We start from the raw sequence: 19,704 nt of genomic DNA, 5'->3' as shown, positions 1-19,704 counted from the left end.
TCATTCTTTCTCAGCCTCAGTTTCTTCATTTAATCAAAAGAGATAACATACGTAAAGCACTTTGTTAATCACAAAGTGCTATATGAATGCTGGATCTCTGTAAAAATGGAGATAATAATAGCACCTATTTCATGGGATTGGTGTGAAGATCAATGAAATAATACATGTAATGTATTTTGTAAACCTTAAAGTGCTATATAAATATTAGCGTCCGCTGATCGTTTCCTGCCTTTGTTCTCATTGTCCACAGCCTAGACTGGGTGTAGCAATAGATACAATGGGATGGGTTCTGTAAAGCAATTGTGGCCTCAAAGAGACCCAGAACAGAAATGGTATAAAGGAGTTTGGGGTGAGAGATGACCTAGATGGGCAAAGATGAGAGTAAGACTCAGCTTATTGAATTCAGGTGAAAAGCTCAGCGGAGGGTGAAATCACGGGGTCATAGGGTCATAGGGTCATAGCTGTTGGGCTGGAAGGGGCCTTAGAAGCTGTCTAGTCCAATCCTGTCCTCTTACAGATGAGGAAACCAAGGCCCAGGGAAATTAGAAGACTTGCCCACACACAGAGGTAATAAGCATCAAGGGTAAGATTTGAACACGAGTCTTCTGATACAAGAATCACTGCTCTTGAGGGCAGAGCCAAGATGGCAGAGGGAAAGCAGTGACTGTCTTGAGGTCTCTCCCAAAGCCCTCCAAATACCTAAAAAAAATGACTCTAAACAAATTCTAAAGCAATAGAACCCACAAAAAGACAGAGTGAAACAAATTTCCATCCAAAGACAGCCTGGATGGTTGATCGGAAAAGGTATACTGCGCCGGGCTGGGAGAGTAGCGCAGTGTGGTGTGGGTGCGCAGGCCTCAGAGGACTGAATCACGGGCAGCTGTGGCGGTTTCCAGACTTCTCAACTCAGGAACTCCAAAGACAATGTGGAAGGTCAGTGGGAAAAGTCTGTGACTGCGGTGAGAGAGGAGATAGGTCTCAGCCGCAAGTCCCGAGCGCGGTCCCGGGCCACAGCTTTTTCCTGAGCTTCCGGCCCACAGACTGAGGGGTAATTGAGTGGCTGATCAGAGGGGGATTATAGAGATCTCTTTGCCAGTGCTGAGGCAGGAATCTCTTGCTTTACCAGTGCTTGGACCTGGGTCACAGTTCTGAGGGGCGGTCCTGGGGCTAGGAGGAATGCTGGTGCAGTGGAGCTTGTGGCTGTGGACAGAAAACACCTCACCCCTTATCGTAGCACCTTGGAAGAACTGAAAATTTACAGGTCCCTAGAAGTACCTCTGAAAACAGCTGTACAAACCCCTGAAGCTTGGGACAGTACACTCTTCACATTGGAAGCAGACTTTTACCTTAACAAAGAGTTTGAAACTCAATTAATTGGCCGGGATCATGAGTAAACAGTACAAAAAGAGTCAGATTATTATCTTACTTTGGTGACAAAGAAGATCAAAACATACAAGCAGAAGAAGACAACAAAGTCAAAGCTCCTACATCCAAAGCCTCCAAGAAAAATATGAATCAGTCCCAGGCCTTGGAAGAGCTCAAAAGGGATTTTGAGAAGCAAGTAAGAGAAGTAGAGGAAAAACTGAGAGTGATACAAGAAAATCATGAAAAACAAGTCAGTAGCTTGCTAAAGGAGACCTAAAAAAATACTGAAGAAAATAACACCTTAAAAAATAGCCTAACCCAAATGGCAGAAGAGGTCCAAAAAGCCATTGAGGAGAAGAATGCCCTAAAAAGCAAAATTGGCCAAATGGAAAAGGAAGTCCAAAAGCTTACTGGAGAAAATACTTCTTTAAAAATTAGAATAGAGCAGTTGGAAGCTAGTGACTTTATGAGAAATCAAGACACTGTAAAACAAATCCAAAAGAATGAAAAATTAGAAAACAATGTGAAATATCTCATTGGAAAAACAACTGACCTGGAAAATAGATCCAGGAGAGAGAATTTAAAAATTATTGGATTATCTGAAAGCCATGATCAAAAAAGAGCCTAGACATCATCTTTCAAGAAATTATCCAGGAAAACTGTCCTGATATTTTAGAACCAGAGGGCAAAATAGAAATTGAAAGAATCCACTGATCTCCTCCTGAAAGAGATCCCCAAAGGAAAACTCCTAGGAATATTGTAGCCAAATTCTAGAGTTCCCAGGTCAAGGAGAAAATATTACAAGCAGCCAGAAAGAAACAATTCAAGTATTGTGGAAACACAATCAGGATAACACAAGATTTAGCTGCTTCTACAGTAAGGGACTGCAGGGCATGGAATATAATATTCTGGAGAGCAAAGGAGATAGGATTACAACCAAGAATCACCTACCCAGCAAAACTGAGTATAATCCTGCAGGGGAAAAAATGGCTATTCAGTGAAATAGAGGACTTTCAAGCATTCTTGATGAAAAGACCAGAGTAGAATAGAAAATTTGATTTTCAAATACAAGACTCGAGTGGAACATGAAGAGGTAAACAGGAAAGAGAAAATCATAAGAGACTTATTAAGGTTGAACTGTTTACATTCCTGCATGGAAAGATGATATTTATAACTCATGAGACCTCTGTCAGTATTAGGGTAGTTGGAGGGAAAGAATTATAAGTATGTATATATAGATAGATAGATAGAGGGCACAGGGTGAGTTGAAGATGAAGGGGTCATATCTAGAGAATAAAATTAAGGGGTGAGAGAGGAATATACTAGGAGAAGGAGAAAGGGAGAGGTAGAATAGGGTAAATTATCCTACCAAAAAAAAAAAAACAGAAAAGAAAAAGCTCTTACAGCGGAGGGGGAAAGGGGGAAGGTGAGAGGGAATGAGTGAATCTTATTCTCACAGGATTTGACTTAAGGAGGGAATAACTTACACACTCAATTGGGTGTGGAAATCTGTCTTACCCTACAGGAAAATGGGGGGGAGCGGACAAGAGAGTAGGGGAATGACAGAGAGGACGGCAGATTGGGAAAGGGAGTAATCAGAAGCAAATACTTTTGAGGAGGAACAGGGTCAAAAGAAAGAATAGAATAAATGGGTGGGTGGGATAGGATTAAGGGAAATAGAGTTAGTTTTTCACAGCATGTCTACTATGGAAGTGTTTTGCATAACTGCACATATATAACCTATATTTAGTTGCTTGCCTTATCAATGAGGATGGGTGGGGAGGGAGGAAGGGAGAAAATTTGAACCCAAAGTTTTAAAAACACATGTTTAAAAAAAATGTTTTCACATGCAACTGGGAAATAAGAAATACAGGAAATGGGGTACAGAAATCCATCCTGCCCTACAGGAAAATTGAAGGGGAAGGGGATAAGAGAAAGGGGGGGAGAGATAGAAGGGAAGGCAGACTAGGGGAAGGGGTACTTAGAATGCATGCCATCTTGGGATGGGGGGAGGGGTGAGATGGGGTGAAAATTTGGAACTCAAAATCTTGTGGAAGTAAATGTTGAAAACAAAAATAAATAAATAAATAATTGCCATAAAAAATAAATAAATAAAATTTTAAAATTTTAAAAAAAAAAGAATCACTGCTCTTTCCCTTAGGTAGGACAACTTTCTGTCTTCCTCATACTGTTCTTTGGAGCAGTTTTGCCGAAGGCCAGAGGCACAACCTCTTCTTTAAAAAAATATATTGATATTTTTTGTTTTACATCAATTACATTTTCCAGGATATTCATCTTCCAAATACCTCCCAAAGAGATGTCCCTTTAAAAAGAAACCGAGCATAATTCACCAACACATTTAAAAAGTCTGACATATTCATTGTTCAAAATCTCTGCAAAGAAGTGGGAAGGGTACCTTCGCATATTTGTTCTTGGTGGCCAACTCATCAGTTTTGATTTTTTGTTGTTGGTAGTGGTCTTATCATTTATATTATTGTAGTCATTGTGTATATTATTTTCCTGGTTCTGTTTACTTCACTTTGTATCAGTTCATATATATTGTGTCTTCCTATGCTTCTTTGTAGTCACCATTTGTTTCTTATAGCACAGTAATTGTCCATTACATTCACATGCCACAATTTGTTTTTTCATGCTCCAATCAACAGGCATCTTTGCTACTACAAAAAGTTTTGGTGTACATGCAGCCTTTGTTTTTATCATTGCTTTTCTTAAGGTATATGCCTAGCAAGGGAATCTCTGAGTCAAAGGTTTTGGATGTTTTGGTAAGTTTCTTGACATAATTCCAAAATGATTTATAGAATGGTTAAACTAACTCACAATTCCATAAACAGTGCATTAGTTTACCTAACTTTGCACAAACCCTCCAACATTGACTATGCCCATCTTTAGTTACCTTTGCCAATTTGCTGGGTATAAAGTGAAACCTCAGAATTGTTTTGATTTACATTGCTCTTACTAGTGATTTGGAGGCAACTTCTCTTTCTAAACCTGTCATGACCTTCACAGGAAAGGGAGTTTGGAATTTCTCCCAAGCCATAGACATCCCCACCATGCTCCCATGCTCCAGGAGAAGTGAGGGTGCTCAGGAAGATTGGTTGAGTGTTCCACAGAATAGGTCTTGACTACTCTCAGTTTATTTCTTCATATAATACAGTATGGATGGCTATGGTGTGGATTGTCTGTGTGATAATGAATATGGGAGACCATAAATAAAAATATTCCAAAATCACAGATGGAGATTTAAGAGCAGAGATAAGATATTTTCTAATTTAATACTCTTAAAACATAGTCTATGTCATACTTCTTGATCTATGTTGAACCCAGGACCAGTACAAAAGCCCCATGAGACCAGAGAACTCAGGGTAGGTGGATGAAGTGGGAGTAGTTTGAGAATTTATAAATTAAATGCTCTTTGGTGTGATTACTGCTTGGTGTGGTATAATTACTGCTGCCTTTGAGATAGCCAACACATGCACACCAAATACCCTCTGGCAAAGCCACTTGGCTAGTGGCTTAAGAGTAGTGCCATCCAGTGGCCAAAATACATATGACATTCCCTTGACAGTACAATTTAACTAAGTGACAGCCTGCTTTTTTTTTTTTTTTTTAAGTTGCAGAAAACAGGGAAACAAGCCTGGTGTGGACAGCTATTGCTACTGCAGCACTGGGATATTCACCAAGTTTAACCTAACCCTCACTATCATTCTGTATTAGAAGGAAAAAAGATTGGAGAACAGATAGTATCACTGCTTAGAAAGAATAGAAAAGAACTAAAGGATGAAAAAACTACTCAGATTATTTTGTTTCTTGGCTTCTCTAGGAAGCTAAGTGGTGAAATGGATAAACACTGGGTCTGGAATCAGTTCAAATATGGTGTCTGACAGTTACTAGCTACTTAACCTGTTTGCCTCAATTTCCTCAACTGTAAAATGGGGATGATAATAATAGCACCTACCTCCTTGGGTTGTTGTGAGGAACAAATTAAATAATATTTGTAAGGTGCTTAGCACAAGAGCTTAATAAAATTTTTTTGCCTTCCTTCCTTCTTCCCTTCTCACCTTTCTTCTGTCCTTCCTTCCTTCCTTCCTCCTTTTCTTTCTTCCTTCATTCACTATCAATAAGAATTAATCTTTGGCCTGGAAAGGACAGTAGAAAATAGTAATTGTAAGTAAAAGTCAGAGATATGTAAGGATAGAAAAATTACCCTTGATGACTTCATGTCACAAAGTACAGATGAACTAAGTCCTGAAAAAACTGATAGATCATTGATCTTTAAATTTTCATGGAGAATGGGAAAGATGCTGCAAGACTGGGAAGGGGCAACTATTGCCCTCGTTTTCAAACAGGGAGAGAAAGTCAAATCTATAAATTCGTTTATAAATTAAGCTGAGGATTCCTGGCAAAATTTTTAAATGTATTATTAAAATTATGACTAATGATCATTCAGAAAAGGAAGATGTAAAGAACCAGCATGAATTGACTAAGAACAAGTAAGATTATACTAATCCCTTTCTCTTTTTTTTTCTTTTTCTTTTTTTTTGGGGGGGGAGCATTTACTAGACTAGTAGATCAGGGGAATATAGAGAACAGCAAAGCATTTGACCAAATATCTCATGCTCTCCCTGTGGATAAGATGGAGAAATGTGGGGCAGGAGATAGTACCTTTAGGAGGGGCTGAATGGCTGTACTTAAAGAATAACTGTTTATGGCTTAGATAGATTTCTATAGGAATGCCTTAAACCAGTGCTGTCAAATTCAAATAGAAATGGGGGCAGAGTCAGGATGGTGGAGAGGTCACAGTTTTGCCTTAGTTGCCCCCAGACCTCCTCAACATTGACCTAGGAAATGCCTCAAATCAAATTCTGATCGGGGAGTCAAGTAAAAGTCATAGCGAATGATTTTTCTGGTGCAGGGCAACTTAGGAAGATGGACAGAAAGTTCCTCAGATACTGGGGTCTGGGCTATCCAGGAGCACAGTAGAAGCACTATAGCAGCAGGAGGAAATGACACTGACTATGTGGGCAACAGCCCAACACCCACAGGCAGTAAGGGGACTGAACACCTGGGCAGAAAGGGATCTCAGAGGCCTCTTTACTAATGACGGGAGCAGGAACGGGTGCCATCTGGCAGCTCTGTCGTCCTTTACCCAGTTTGGGATCACCGTTCCAGGGTGGAGAGAAATGGGTCACGGAGCAGGAGGTCTACCTGTACAAGAAGGAAGGAACAAATTTCGGAGCCACAGGGGCGTGGCTGTGAGCCCAAGAGCAGAGGGGAGACTCAGTTCTGATCTTTAGCCCCATGCATAAGCTTGCAGTAGAATAAACCAGAGCAGGAGATCAAAACTAAGGGGAAGCCAGCCGTTCTTGGGCTGCATTAAAAGAAACACAAGGTAAAGAGTGAATTAATAATGTTCCATTCTGGGCACCAATAACATCTTGAAAGGACACATAAGCTGGAGAGGTGGGCAATTGGAATAAAGAAAGGCCTCAAAATTATGCCCTGCAAGGATAGATTGAAGGAAATTGGGTTGTTTTGTCTGGAGAAGAAAAAACAGTAGGGACAGAATAGTTTTCAAGTATAGGAAAGGGGGTCACTTAGAAGAGAGATTAGACTAGATCTGTTTGGTTCCAGATGGCAAAATTTGGAGCTCTGAGAGGAACTCGCAGAGACTGATTTTGCTTCGATATAAGGAAAAACTTCCTAACAATTAGAACTATCCAGAAAGTGAAATGGGTTGCCATGGGAAGTAGGTCTTTGAGTAAAGACCAGGTCACCATTTGATAAAAGTACCGTAGGGGAAATTCTCAGTCAGGTACAGGTTGGGACTAGAATTAGCTTTTGTTGGCCCTATGATTGGTACTCCCAGAGATTCCATTCTAGTTCAGGCATCTCAGCTATTTCAGCATGACTGAAGTTGTGTGTTTCTGATATCTGCTGCTCTGTGGAAGGGTTGCTCCAATTTTAATGGAACACTGTTAAATGTTTTATGCTGTCTGGTTGTTAGGTTTTGTTGTTGTTGAGTCATTAAACTTTGGTCCCTACATTTGACATTTTATTGAGCTAATGAGATAAGCTCAAAGTTAAAAGCCATAGGGAAGATTTTACAATATCGAGAATTGAGGCTAGAGCTGAAATAAAGAGATTTTATAATAAAACCAAAAGAAAATAACCAAACATTATTGGTAACTTTGGAGAGAGAAATTTCAGTTAAATGATAAGGTCAGAAACCAGACTAAAGAATTAAGAAGAAAGGAAGTAGAAGTATTCGAATTATAGATGGGCTTCTCAAACACTTTAGCCAAAAAAGGGATGATATAGCTAGCAACGATAGCTGGATCAAGTGAGGGTTTCTTGAGGATGGGAGAGACATAGGCAGTAAGGAAGCAGCCAGTAGGCAGGGAAGGAATGAAGATTAGTGAGAGTGGAAATGATAGAGGAACAGTGGATAGAGCACCAGGCCTGGAATCAGGATGACTCGAGTTCAAAACCAGCCTCAGATAGGCTGTGTGACCTTGAGCAAGTCACTTAACCCTATTTGCCTCAGTTTCCTCACCTTGAAAAGGAAATGGTAAACCAATTCTGTATCCTTGCCAAGAAAACCCCACATGGGGTCACAAAGAGCCAAACACAATTGAAAACAATTAAGTAACAACAAAAAAAGACTGCCTTGCTTCAATGAGAACCCAGATGAAAATATGCAACATTATTTGTAGTGGGATCAACCAGCATGATTTCATGATTTTCTCCATTTTCATGGGGCAGTGCATGAATAGGACAAAGGCAGAAAATGGCATAGGTAATCCAAGGCAAGGTAAAAACAAGATGAAGCAATATTAAACAACAAAGATATTTAGAGCTCTCACTCAATGTTTCCACTGTTCACCCCAACCCACACTGTAGGCAGGCAGCACAGGCAATCTCACAGGATGGGGGGTGGGGGGTGACACGATCAGACTTGTGCTTTAGGAATATCATTCTGGCAGCTACAAGAAAGATGGTTTTGAGAGAAGAGACTTGAGGGCAATGAGACTATTTAAAAGGCTACAGCAATACTCCAAGTGAGAAATGATGAGGACCTGAATTAGGGAGGTGGTTCTATGAGTGGAAAAACGGAGACACGCGAAAGATGTTGTGGAATGAATGAACGAGTGCTTACTATGTTCCAGACACTAGGCTAGACAGTAAGAATAAAAAATAAAAAAAAAGAAAGAAAGAAAATCCTTGCCTCAAAGAGCTTATATTCCAATAGGGGAAGGCAACTCAAAAAGGAGAGTGGTGGCCAGGAAAGGGGATTTTGATCTGTTATGATCTCTATCCAGAGATGGCAAGTTGATAAAGAACAGTCAGTTAATATAACCTTTCCAGAAATAACGTTACTATTTATTTGATCACTGTATCCAGAACAAGAGGTAGAAGGGGGAAAGGAAGGAAAACAGAATGGAGAGAAGGATGGACAAGAAGGTATTTGTGTTTTGGCAGGTAAATGGTAAGACTGTCTGAGTAGACAGATGGTTGGGATGTGAAGGTGAAGAATGGTATAGTGAGTAGGGATGGCAGTGGATGCAAGACACTAAATGGACTAGTTTACACTCACTTAGCCACCAATCGACTGGGCTTTGTCCTAGGACTAGAGTTACAAAGATGAATGGATTAATTTCCCTAGAGTCTTTGGGGCATGGATTGCATAGGTCCAGAGATCCAGGTTTGATGTAGAGTGTGCTGGTCAAGGTGGAGAGAGGCAGGTAAATGGTAAGATGGCCTAGGTAGATGGATAGTTCCATGAGATGTGAATATGAAGCATATTCTAGTGTCTAGGGCCAGCCGTAAATACAGTGAATGGGTTGAGTGAGCCAGTAACTAATCATTTGGTCTAGTTGAAGAGGTTAATTAATAAGACTTAGCAATTTATTGGATGGGGTCGAAGAGAGGGTTGGGTTGAGGAGTTGAAGATAACTCTAAGGTTGAGAACCCAGGTGAGCTGAAGAATTGTGCTGCTCAAAGGAATAGGAACATTAGGAAGAGGTTGGGTTTAGGGAAAGTATAGAAGATATGACAGATTCTCTCAAAAGAACAGAGAGAATGATAGGCTTTGAACACAAAAAATATAGACTTGGAAGGAAATTTGGCAGAATATAATCAAAGAGCAAAAACATTAAAAGAATATCTGAATCAATACAAGTCAAAATAACCTTGTAGACTGAATGTAGAGGTAACTTAAGGATGTTAGGTCTCCCAGAAGTAAATGGCGAATCAAAAAACTTGAGTGCCATACTGTAGGAAATAATACAAGAAAACTGTTTAGAACATTTGAACACAGGCAATAAAGCACTGAATAAACAATCCAAAGATCACTGCCAGGAAAAAAATTGGAAAAATCTAAGCTTGAAATGCAAAGACATAGAGTGCTTAAATTTTGTAATTTCAATAACAGGTGAATTTTGCAAACTTCAGGAGCAAGTACTTCAGCTATGAACACCAATTTAAATGACCCAGGATCACTTATAGTCAGAAGATATCAGAGAAAATGATAGAAAAAGATAATTCAAAACTGTACAACAAAAAAGTAGCATATAATAAAAAGTTAAGCCTAATTATCAATTTAAAAAAAAAAAAAGGATTTTCAACTAAGGAGAGGCATTCAAAGCACTCCTGCAAAAACAAAGAAAAAAGCAAAGGTGAGCCAAATACCTAACCTTAAAATAGTTCAAATAAGAAAAATACAAGAAAAATAAGTACAATTATTTTTAAAATAAAGTAATGAAATTAATTCTCTTATGTTTATAGTCTATTGTTAAAAAAAGAAAAAATAATAAATTGAACTAAAGGGGTAAAACAAAGAGAAAAAAGAAACAGATCAAGAGACAGAGAGGAATTTAAAGAAAAAGAAAAGAAGGGAAAGTTCAATATTCCATAGCCTAAATCCTACAGTCACTATGAGTAAAGAAATATCTATTGTTGAATGGAAAATACAGTGGGAGATTGAGTCAATGCAGAAAGGAGAAGAAGAAACAAAGTTTCACTCAGTGGTGTACTGGAACCATCTTGAGTTGACTCTCAAGAGCTGATTGTTAAATTTTCAGTTGTAAGCATTTATACTTCAGAAATCAGGGCTTGATTTATTGTTTTGTTGATTGTATAGACTTAAGAAAGTCATAGAGATGGTAATAATGCAGATTAAACTTAAGAGCATGTTGTGTGTATATTTTTTCCCAGAGAGCCAGATGGTTTTGGGGGGTTTGTTTGTTTGTTTGTTTGTTTCCAGTAAGGCAATTGGGGCTAAGTGACTTGCCTAAGGTCCCACAGCTAGCATCAAGTGTCTGAGGTCAGATTTGAACTCTGGTCCTTCTGACTCCAGGGCTGGTGCTCTAGAACCAGCCGTTAAACATTTACCAGCACACTCCTGTATATACTCCCCACCCAATCAATAAGTGAACAGAGAAAATATAATAATTTCCTTACTAAGAGTTAGGACTATGGGAGAGTAGGATATAAGCAATTGAGGGTAGGGTCTGGAATGAAGGAAGTGGCAGAAAAGAGTATTGTCCCAGAGGGGGAAAGGAACAATCTTACAATCTTGAAGAACTGGAGGAGGGGGAAATATTTACAAAGGGTTTTAGTGCCTAGAAAGTCGTCACATCTCAGGAGAGGTCAATCCCTAAGGGCAGCCAGCACCCGGGATAGTAAGAAAGACATAGAACCGTAGATACGATAACTGGGCCTTAGAATGGAAAGTGATTATTATGAGGACAGGAGCTAGTACTAGGCCTCACACTAGGATAAATAATAATTGGCACTATATTGTATTTCCATGAAACAGTACTTCCTTCATGAACCAATATTTCTAAGATTGTAGTAAAATAGATTAAAAAAAAATTTACAAAGGTAATTACTTAGAAATGGGATAGAGGAAGGAATTAAAATTGGGCTCTCTAGAAGCTTTACCTTCATAAGAGACAGAGAATAAAGAAGGAACAAGTACAGGTATAATAACCCATGAATGGGAAAATAGAATTCAAAACAAAATGGAATGGAAGAGAAATAAGGAGGACAAAGCAAAGGAAAACTTCAAAAAGGGCACTGCAAAAGAATATTACTTCAATGAAAAGTCAGAGGGGAGATTTTGACACACATTTAACTAGACAGGGAAAGAGATGAGTCAAAAGAAGAAGAAAAAATGAAAGAACAAAAAACTAACAATTTAAGCAAATTCAAGGAACTTGGAATAGATTGAGTAAAAAGGGACAGAAAAAAACTTACGGGAAAAGACTATCATCATAATAGTGTAAGCAAAACCAACTTTAGGAACAAAATACTGACTTAAAAAAGGGAGTAAAAATAATCAAAATAAGAGAAATAAAAAAAGGAAAGCATAAGCTTTGCAATTATACCTTTAAATGTAAATGGATTAAATAATTAAATTAAATGGGGAAAAATGGCAGAATGGATAAGAAAACAAAATCCAACCATTTGCTTGTATAAAAGAAACACATCTAAAAATAAACAGACGTAAAGAATGAAAATGAGGAGCTATAGCAAAGCTGTCTAAATATCAAATGGTTCCAATTTCCAATATTTGAAATCATTTTATTAGATAACCCTAAAATAAATATTTTCAAAGTAAAAAGAAATGAGAAGAGCTACTTGTATGCTTAAGGAAACCAAATACAATGAAACAATATCAATTCTAAATATATATGCACCAAATGGCATAGAATTTAAATACATAAGGGAATGGTTAACTGAATTGCAAAAAGACATACAGCAAATATAAAAGACTTTAATGTTTTTCACTTAGATTTGGATAAATCTGACAGAAAGATCAACAAAAAGGAAAATACAGAATCTAATAAACTGTTGAAGTTAGATCTGAAAGACTTAAGTCATCTTCTGGATAGGAACATTAAATAACATACATATTTTTCATTACCACATAGTACTTTATAAAAAATAGACCGTCACTAAGGCACAGAGAAATTATAAATAAGTAAACAAAAGCAAAAATACTAAAAGTATCCATAACCCAATAAAAATAGTACTTAATACAAGGAACACAAGCAAAAGATACAGACTTGAATGGAGACTTGATAATGACACACTTATTTAGGAATTAAAACAGTTCTATCTATGGTCAAAGAACAGAACATAAAAAGAATTAATAACTATGTGAACAATAATGACAATGAGATCACATACCAATATTTGTGGTATTCAGCTAGAATAGTACTCCAAGGAAAAAATTTTACCTTTGAAAAACATACATCAATAAAATGCAAATAAAAGAGGATTAATAAATGAGAATGCAATTTAAAGAACTAGAAAGTTAATAAATGCACAAGCTCAAAAGAACAAAAAGGAAACCTTGAAAATTAGAGAAGAGATAAAATGAAAAGCAAAAAGGCTATCAAAATAATAAGCAATACTGAAAATTGTTTCTTTGAAAAGAATAACAACAAATGTTGGAGGGACCACAGAAAATAGATGCTTTGATGCACTGCTGGTGGAGCTGTGAATTGGTATAGTCATTCTAGAAAGCAATTTGGAATTATGCCCCCAAAATCATTAAACTGTGCATACCCTTTGACACAGCAGTACTACTATCTGGCCTAGCCCCCAAGGACATCAGAAAAAGCAGAATGTCCTATATGGACAAAAATATTTATAGTAGATATTTTTGTTGGTGGCAAAGAACTTAAAACTAAAGGAGTACCCTTCAACTGAAGAAGGGCTGAACCAAATGATAGTATATAAATGAAATGGAACACTTTTGTATTATAAGAAATGAAGAAACTTGGGAAGATATGTAGGGCTTGAATCACAGTGAAGTGAATGGAACTTTGAGGAGAACGATTTATACTCTAACAACAACATTGTAAAAATGAACAGTTTTTGAAAGACTTAAGAACTCTTATCAACCCAATAATCAATCATGATCCTAGAGGACAGATGAGGAAGAATAGTACCAATTTCCTAACAGAGACATGATATATTAATATGCATAATGAGACATAATTTTGGATGTAGACAATGCAGGAATTTGTTTTGCTTGACTATTTGTTACAAGGGTGTTGTATTTTTTTAAGTGAGAGATGATGTGGCAGAGAGAAAAATGAATGCTTGATCCTTGAAAAAAATGTTGAAAATTTTAAATTAAAATAAAAAATGAAATGAAATGTAGAGAAGAAAAACAAAAATGAAAAACAAAAAAAGAAAAGAATAACAAAATACATTGACCATTATACTTAAATGAACTGATTCAGAACCAGGAAAAATGCAATAACTACAATGGTTCAAAAAAGAAAAACAAAAAAATGGAACTGAATTATATATAATTAAAATGACCAAACCTGAACCTAGAAAAGGTAAAAAAAAAAAAAAAATGCACTCTTCTCACTCTACCAATGGGGACACTAGTGGTGTGGAATGTTGAATATACTCTCAAATATGGCTGACACATTAGTTGATTTTGCTGAATTACTTTTTTTTCTCTTTTCTTTTTTAATCTTTATCACAAAGGAAGGCTCATTGAAGAGGGAATATAGAGAGGTATATATCTAGAAACAAGGGTAATGTAAAAACAAAAGGCATCAATAAAAATAAACAAATAAAATGATTATAGAAACATTTTCTTTCATAAAACAGTGGTTTTGAATTTAAGACAAGCTTGAATCATAAGTGCTTTTTAAAAAATCTTAAAAGTATAACTGTTTACAAGGAACTCAAGGCATGGTGGAAAGAATATTAGTTTTGGAGTAAGAAAACTTGAGTTCAAAATTTGACTTTCCTCCTTACTGCCTGTGTGACTTAAGGGAAGTGACTGTACATTTTAGGGTTTTAGTATCATCATCTGTAAAATAAGGTTGGTTTAAATCATTTCTAGGGTCTTTTCCAGCTCTCAATATTATGAATCTATAGAAAAAAGTTAGAGAAGCTTGATGCTCTGAATTGATCCAACCATTCTAGAAAGCAATTTGCAACTAAAAGTCACTAAACTGGGTCTATTCTTTGAACCAGATCCCCAAAGAAGTTAAACACAGAAGCAAAATACTGTAGCCATGTGCACAAACTTTATTTATAGCAGCAAAAAACTGGGAACAAAATGAGTATCCTTCAATAGGAGAATGGTTGAACAAATTACGGCATATGAATGTGATGGAATATTAAGAAATTAAAAATATGATGGATTCAGAGAACCCTGGAAGACTTGCATGAACTGATGCAAAGTGAATTAATTATCACCAGGAAAACAATTTGTTGGTCTACAATATTTTAAAGGAAACAACTTTTAAAAGACTTAAGAAAGGCCGAGGCAGATGGCCAATGGAGTGATGTTGGCCTTCAGGGTGCTGGCTTCCCTTTGGCTCTGCCAAGAGGCATCCTGGGGCACAGGGCTTCTGAGGATCAGACCTCCGTCCCAACCCCTGCTCTCGGTGGGGGACTGCGGGATGGGGGCCATCTTGTCATTGGATGCGCTCCAAGGCTAACTCCTGTTGGTCGGTGACAAAGAAGCCATAATTCATAGATAAGGAAGTTCAAAATATACTCACCAAGATGACTGGTTTGGATTTACAGGTTTTTAAACCAATTAAACAACAACTTAAACCACCAACATATAAGCTAATGACAGAAATACAACTAGTCAGGGCCAAAGAGATGCCATTGAGGCAGCTAAAGAACAGTTTAAAATGCCTCCTGTGCTGAAAGGAGAGCCAATAAATGGTGTATTAGCAAATGACATAATCCTTGAAAAAACTGATTACTGCCAAATATGCATTTACTGATTTAACATTTAGCATTTTCCATCATGAGTATTTCATTGTTGTCAGGGAACCAAGTGGTATTCTATGTAAAACTTCCTGGAAAGACCAAGACAGAATGATCCAGGTCTTTTTCCCCAAAGAAGTTAGTAAGATTTTTCCACCCTAATGTTCCAAGAAGAAAATCTTCCAACTTTGTTCAGTCAACATCATCTTGAAGATATCCTCAATCTCTGTGTTGCACAGTTTGAACCAGATTCAGCTGATTATATTAAAATTAATCACCAGACATATGAAGATATAGAAAAGCATGTTAAATATGACCTTTTGTGTTCAACAAGACAGTTTGGTGGAATGATGTGGTATCTGGTAAATAAGAAAAAGATTGCTGGTATGCTGATTGACCAGATTCAGAGAGATTTGGGTAGATATTTAGAGAGAGATAATGGATGATGCCACAAATTTGGTCATTATGTATCACCTGCTTCATCCACATGGACACTCAACTACGCAGGCTAAAGAACAAGGAGCTGAGGGATTAGATTTAACTAAGGTCTTTGCAAAAACACAAGCACAAAAGAGAGGATATATAGAGTTGACTTAACAAACTTACCGAGAAGCATTTAGTAGTCATTTTGCAGCTTCCAGAAAAAAGTGCTTGAATAAATTATCTTATTATTTAAAAAAAAGACTTAAGAAAATCTAATCAATACAATAGCCAATCATGATGTCAAAAGACTGCTAAAGAAACATACTTCCAAGTTGCATTGATGGACTAGAAGTTCAGAATGAGACATATACTTTATGTAGTGATTGTTTTGCTTGATTGTATTTACTTATTACAAAGGAAGGCTTCTATGTGGAGAAAAAGGTAGGCAGAGATAGTAATGTGAAAAATAAATAACAGAAATAAACATCAATCAAACATTTAAAAAAGTTCCAGAAGAAAGCAGAAGGAGGTTCAGAACAGGACACAGACCAGCAAGGCAGTTCTATTACTACTGCCTGAATATCAGTATCTTCTGCAATGAAAGAAAGCTATATCTACATCAGTAAAATTCCCAAACCAGTGACATGTTAAAGTATAATTTTCTGACTTTAGTATTATTTGCCATGACTACATCTTAACTGTGCTCTGTGATTTCCCACATTTGATGCCCATTTAGGAATTCACCTCTAAACCTCACAAAGAATTATTTGACTCAGAGATCATCCAGCCATAATGAAAATGTGACTTGAGGTAGATCACATTAGCAATTAGCTTGGATTTTCTACTCTAATTTCATCTTCAATTACACACAACAACAAAGCAGAAGAGTTGATTTTCTAATCTGTTTTGATTATGTGTAGGCACAAACCTTGTTTCAAGTTAACATAAGTATAGATGATCTTATTTAAAGCTAAATGAAGAGGAAATAACATCTCTTAGAGTGGATTGATTTCTACTATGTATGACAGAATGTAAAATGTATATATTCAGGTCAGTCCTAAAACATTGGGGATGTGCTCATTGTACATTTTGGAGATTACAAAATGCTGGGAACAACTTGCTCTGTATCTTTAAATTTATTCATTTTCAATATACCTAACCTCTGCAAAAAGCATTAAAGAAAATAATTGCTAAACAAAATTTGTGATATGGAATGGACTGAAATATTACTGTAACATAAGAAATTAAGAATATATGGATTCAGAGAAACCTGGAACACTTGCATGAACTGATGTAGAAGGAATTGAAAAGAGCCAGGAGAGCAATTTATATGATTATAACATTATAAAGGAAAACGACTTTGAAAGACTTAAAAATTATTTTACCACAAAAACAAAGAACAAATCAAGAAAACTAAATACTAGTTATTTGCCCAGTTTTTATTCATTGATTTAAAAATGACTGTAATATGCAATATCAGTATGTTCACCCTTCTTAAGAATTTTATGGATATTCTACTAACAAGGCAACAAACTTTGTTTTAAAAACAAAATGTGAAATTATTTGAAAATATATCCAGGTTTAATTTTGTTTTAACTGATGAATGACAAAGAAAACTACAAAATCAGAAGTAGACTCAGTTTTACTAGGAAATAGATTTTGGAGGATGAGGATGATTTTCTTTTGTAATTTCTGATTAAAACTAAGTGTGAAAACAAATTGCAATTATTCTATAAAACAATCTCTGGATATGGTCTTGACAAACTAGTAAAAATTTTCATTTAAAAAGGACTTGGCTCAACTTCTCAGAAACTCAATAATGAATCTAAATAAAATTTTAGAGACATATGACTTTTCAACCCCTCAAACAATTCCTTTGGCCCCTTCATTTTTTAAAAATTACATTCCTTTTTAAAAATTTCTTCATTCATTTTTTACTAAATCATTTTACTTCCTACCTTTGCACATACAAATCAAGTGTGGGTCAAATCAGGCACCATAATGCAAATCAACCACAATCAACCACCAATAATGTTAATACATTTTAAAAATTGTAACTTTTACTAGTTGTTACTCTTCAGAGGTAATATATTATAAAATACTTGCTTGAGTCACATCAGCAGCTATTAAAAGGGGATTAAAAAAAGGAAAAAAAAGTAGAAATGTTTTTTAAAAGAGCACTTTCATAACTGAACTCTGACAACCTTTAAAAATAATGTTTCTACACTTCATGCTACCTCATAATACCCATGATACCCAACTAGGGTACTCCATAATCCTCCATCTCCCAATCTGGGACAAATGATTTTACCTCAGGGCTGCCCCCTTTTTTTTTTTAAACTCAGCTCCAAACCATTTCCTCAATGGTACAACAAATCTGCCTATGGATATAAATACGAGTTTACATTGTTACTTCCTGTGGTTTGGTTGTGTGTACCTTCCCCCTAAATCTCACATCTCAAGCCCCTCCAATGTCCCAGTTTTAAACTCTTCCACTATATTTCATTATAAAGTCAGAAATTTTCCAGCTTGGCTTCGGGAAAGGACCTTTACTCCAATGTCACTCCAAATGAAAGGTTAAAAAGGATCAGCAATACTTTAAAGAAGGTAATAAATTATTGGTTAAATTTACAGTTAAGAAATCATAGCCCCAGGTACCGGATACCAGTTGGATAGCCTTTTCCCCCCCCCACTCCCCCACCCCCAACTTTCTTGCATCGTTTGCCCATAGTCAGTGGAACTAATTCAAGTGGTGTATTTGAAAACCGATGTAAGTAGACAGCTAGTCTAAGAAAAGTACAAGCAGCAGTGCTTATATCCACTGACGGCTTTACTCTGCGAGTAATCACCCTCCCCACTGAAGCCCCCATTCTTCTATGTGGGAGCACGGGAAGGGGCGGTGGAGAGAGGAGTTTATTGAGCATGAAAACTGCTTTTGTGAAACTTAATCTAGAACTCACTACCTGAACAAGAGAAGAACACGCACTCATTCATTAGTCCAAAGGTCCCTAGGTCAGAGATACGGCTTTCCTTTAAAGCTCCTTTTGCTTTTACTGGAGTTAGGAGAAGCAGTTCGTAGTAGAGTCGTGAACAACAACCGCGATCACTGGCATATCTCGATATTCAGAGGCAACAGAAAAACGCTAGGGGGTAGGGGGTTTACCCCTCAGCAGAATTAACTTGCTACCGAGCTCATAATAAAAAAAAAAAACTTCTTGGGAAGTGAAGATGGTGGCGGGGAAGGGTCGCGAGCTGCAGGCCGAGAAGCAATAGCAACTTTGAATCCGAGTTGCCTAAGAAGATTCAGGCAATGGCAATTTCTGCAAACAGAATTGTCGGCAACCCTGGGTCTTGCAAAGTTGGACCACGAAGAGCTCAGCTTGGCCGAAATGGAGAAGGCTGGGGGTGAAGTGGTGTGGGGAGACCCTTCAGCCAACACCCCCCACCCAAGCTGCGGCTTCCCTCCACACCCTTCCCCCTCTCCCCGACAGCTTCCTCTTGCTCTCCCAGCCCCTTCCCCCCACGTGTGAATGACGTCAAAATTCCTCGAAAAAGCCGCGTGGCGGCTACAGAGGAGTGATTGCCAAGGTTGTGCCCCCCTCCCCCTTACCCCTACTGGAATGGATGGGGGGCTGGGGCCAGGAGGGCGCCCCAGAAGAGAAAACTGTGGGGAAGATAGGTGTTTTTTTTTCCTCCTGGGGAGTCGGGGGCACTCCAGGATGCGGTGACTCCTTCCAGGAGAACTCCCACCACCTATATTGTTGGAAAATAAATTTCCATAAAGCTGTAATAAATTTCCCGGCCCTGTGAGAAGTGTGAAAAGCTGAATCAGGCAAGAGAACCATGGAAAGTTTTGACCTTTTATTTATTTATCTTTACTTTTCCCGGAAAGAAGAGTGGGGCGCTAGTAGGTGAACATAAGGCAAGCGGTAGCCTCTTAAAATGCACTTGCAGCATCTGTTGCGTCCGGAAGAAAACACGAGTCTGCATCAAAATACAGTAAATAAATAGAATAATTAGACAGAAAAAGACACAGACACACACACACAGAAGACTCGACCCATCCTCTCACCTGAAACGCCCTGGGGATCCAACAAGGGGTTGCTCCCCGGGAAACTCAAACTACACCTTCAT

The 19,704-nt window shown here is 37.5% G+C and overlaps 1 pseudogene; it reads left to right on the top strand.

Annotated features, from left to right (window-relative positions):
• Window positions 1-14,696: 14,696 nt before the first annotated feature.
• Window positions 14,697-19,100, top strand: LOC114038902 (annotated as a pseudogene).
• The last annotated feature ends 604 nt before the right edge of the window (window positions 19,101-19,704 follow it).

Source organism: Vombatus ursinus, unplaced genomic scaffold, assembly GCF_900497805.2.
Source record: "Vombatus ursinus unplaced genomic scaffold, bare-nosed wombat genome assembly UNPS02011431.1, whole genome shotgun sequence".
NCBI classification, from domain to species: Eukaryota; Metazoa; Chordata; class Mammalia; order Diprotodontia; family Vombatidae; genus Vombatus; species Vombatus ursinus.
Note: the sequence above shows the minus strand (reverse complement) of the source record. Positions and strands in the feature narration are given on the sequence as shown.